Source organism: Arachis ipaensis, chromosome B6, assembly GCF_059453495.1.
Source record: "Arachis ipaensis isolate K30076 ecotype BB chromosome B6, ASM5945349v1, whole genome shotgun sequence".
Classification (NCBI taxonomy): Eukaryota; Viridiplantae; Streptophyta; class Magnoliopsida; order Fabales; family Fabaceae; genus Arachis; species Arachis ipaensis.
In genome coordinates this window covers 6,705,178-6,707,593 of record NC_142441.1, presented here as the reverse complement: position 1 = coordinate 6,707,593, position 2,416 = coordinate 6,705,178, and the positions used below count along the sequence as shown (strand labels likewise).

At 32.8% G+C, this 2,416-nt stretch overlaps 1 non-coding gene across 1 annotated transcript; it reads left to right on the top strand.

Annotated features, from left to right (window-relative positions):
• Positions 1 to 580: 580 nt before the first annotated feature.
• Positions 581 to 688, top strand: LOC148554489 (small nucleolar RNA R71). The gene has a single exon (XR_015887249.1). It is a non-coding gene; the product is annotated as a small nucleolar RNA R71 (small nucleolar RNA).
• The last annotated feature ends 1,728 nt before the right edge of the window (positions 689 to 2,416 follow it).

Here is a 2,416-nt window from a genome sequence, read left to right as displayed (position 1 = left end):
CTAGATTTGCTAAATTAGAAGCATTTTGTTCAGAGTTCTCTGTCTGTTGCTGAGTGGATGATGGAAAAGGTTTATTATTGTTAAACCTGTTTCTTCCACCATTATTAAAGCCTTGTTGGGGCTTTTGATCCTTCCATGAGAAATTTGGATGATTTCTCCATGTTGAGTTATAGGTGTTTCCATAAGGTTCACCTAAGTAATTTACCTCTGCTATTGCAGGGTTCTCAGGATCATAAGCTTCTTCTTCAGAAGATGCCTCTTGAGTACTGTTGGATGCAGCTTGCATTCCATGCAGACTCTGAGAGATCATATTGACTTGCTGAGTCAATATTTTATTCTGAGCCAATATGGCATTCAGAGTATCAACTTCAAGAACTCCCTTCTTCATAGGCGTCCCATTATTCACAGGATTCCTTTCAGAAGTGTACATGAACTGGTTATTAGCAACCATGTCAATGAGTTCTTGAGCTTCTGCAGGCGTTTTCTTTAGGTGAATGGATCCACCTGCAGAAGTGTCCAGTGACATCTTTGATAGCTCAGATAAACCATCATAGAATATATCCAAGATGGTCCATTCTGAAAGCATGTCAGAAGGACACTTTTTGGTCAACTGTTTGTATCTTTCCCAAGCTTCATAGAGGGATTCACCTTCTTTCTGTCTGAAGGTTTGAACATCAGCTCTAAGCTTGCTCAGCTTTTGAGGAGGAAAGTACTTGGCTAAGAAAGCCGTGACCAGCTTATCCCAAGAGTTCAGGCTGTCTTTGGGTTGAGAATCCAACCATAATCTAGCTCTGTCTCTTACAGCAAAAGGGAAAAGCATGAGCCTGTAGACTTCAGGATCTACTCCATTAGTCTTAACAGTATCACATATCTGCAAGAATTCAGTTAAGAACTGAAAAGGATCTTCAGATGGAAGTCCATGAAACTTGCAGTTCTGCTGCATCAGAGAAACTAGTTGAGGTTTCAGCTCAAAGTTGTTTGCTCCAATGGCAGGAATGGAGATGCTTCTTCCATGTAAATTGGAATTGGGTGCAGTAAAGTCACCAAGCATTCTCCTTGCATTGTTGTTGGGTTCGGCTGCCATCTCCTTTACTTGTTCGAAATTTTCAATCAAGTTGTCTCTGGATTGTTGTAATTTAGCTTCTCTTAATTTCCTTTTCAGAGTCCTTTCAGGTTCTGGATCAGCTTCAACAAGAATGCCTTTTTCTCTGTCCCTGCTCATAAGAAAGAGAAGAGAACAAGAAAAGAAGAGGAATCCTCTATGTCACAGTAAAGAGGTTCCTTATTGTTAGTAGAAGAAAAGAAGAAGAAATTCGAACACAGATAGAGTAGGGGGTTCGAATTTGGTGATGATGTGAGGAAGAGATGTTAGTTAATGAATGAATAAATAGAATAGAATGAGAGAGAAGGAGGGAATTTTCAAAAATTATTTTTGAAAAGGAGTTAGTGATTTTTGAAAATGGTTTTTGAAAAAATGTTAGTAATTTTCGAAAATTAAGATTTAAAAATTAAAATAATTAATAAATTAAAAAGAAATTTTGAAAAAGAGGGGAGATATTTTCGAAAATTAGAGAGAGAGAGTTAGTTAGGTAGTTTTGAAAAAGTTAAGAAACAAACAAAAAGTTAGTTAGTTAGTTGAAACAAATTTGAAAAGATAAGAAGTTGGGAAGTTAGAGAAGATATTTTGAAAAGATATTTTTGAAAAAGATAAGATAAGAAGATATTTTTGAAAAGATATGATAAAATTAGTTTTGAAAAAGATTTGATTTTTAAAATCTCAATTAATGACTTGATTCATAAGAAATCACAAGATATGATTCTAGAACTCAAAGTTTGAATCTTTCTTAACAAGCAAGTAACAAACTTCAAATTTTTGAATCAAAACATTAATTGATTATGTTATTTTCGAAAATTTGATTTAAAAATAAGAAAAACATTTTTGAAAAACATTTTTGGAATTTTCGAAAATAACTAAAAATTTTTGAAAAAGATTTGATTTTTGAAAAAGATTTTGAAAAAGATAAGATTTTCAAATTGAAAATTTGATTTGACTCATAAGAAACAATTTGATTTTAAAATTTTTTGAAAAAGTCAATCCAAATTTTCGAATTTGATGAGAGAAAAAGGGAAAGATATTTTTTTTTTATTTTTGAATTTTTATGATGCAAGAGAAAAACACTAAAAGGGTGCAATGCATGAAATTTTTAGATCAAAACAATGAATGCATGCATGAATGCTATGAATGTCAAGATGAACACCAAGAACACTATGAAGAACATGATGAACATCAAGAACATATTTTTGAAAAATTTTTAATGCAAAGAGAACATGCAAGACACCAAACTTAGAATTCTTTAATGCTTAGACGCTAAAAAATTCAAGAATGCATATGATAAACATGAAAAGACACAAAACA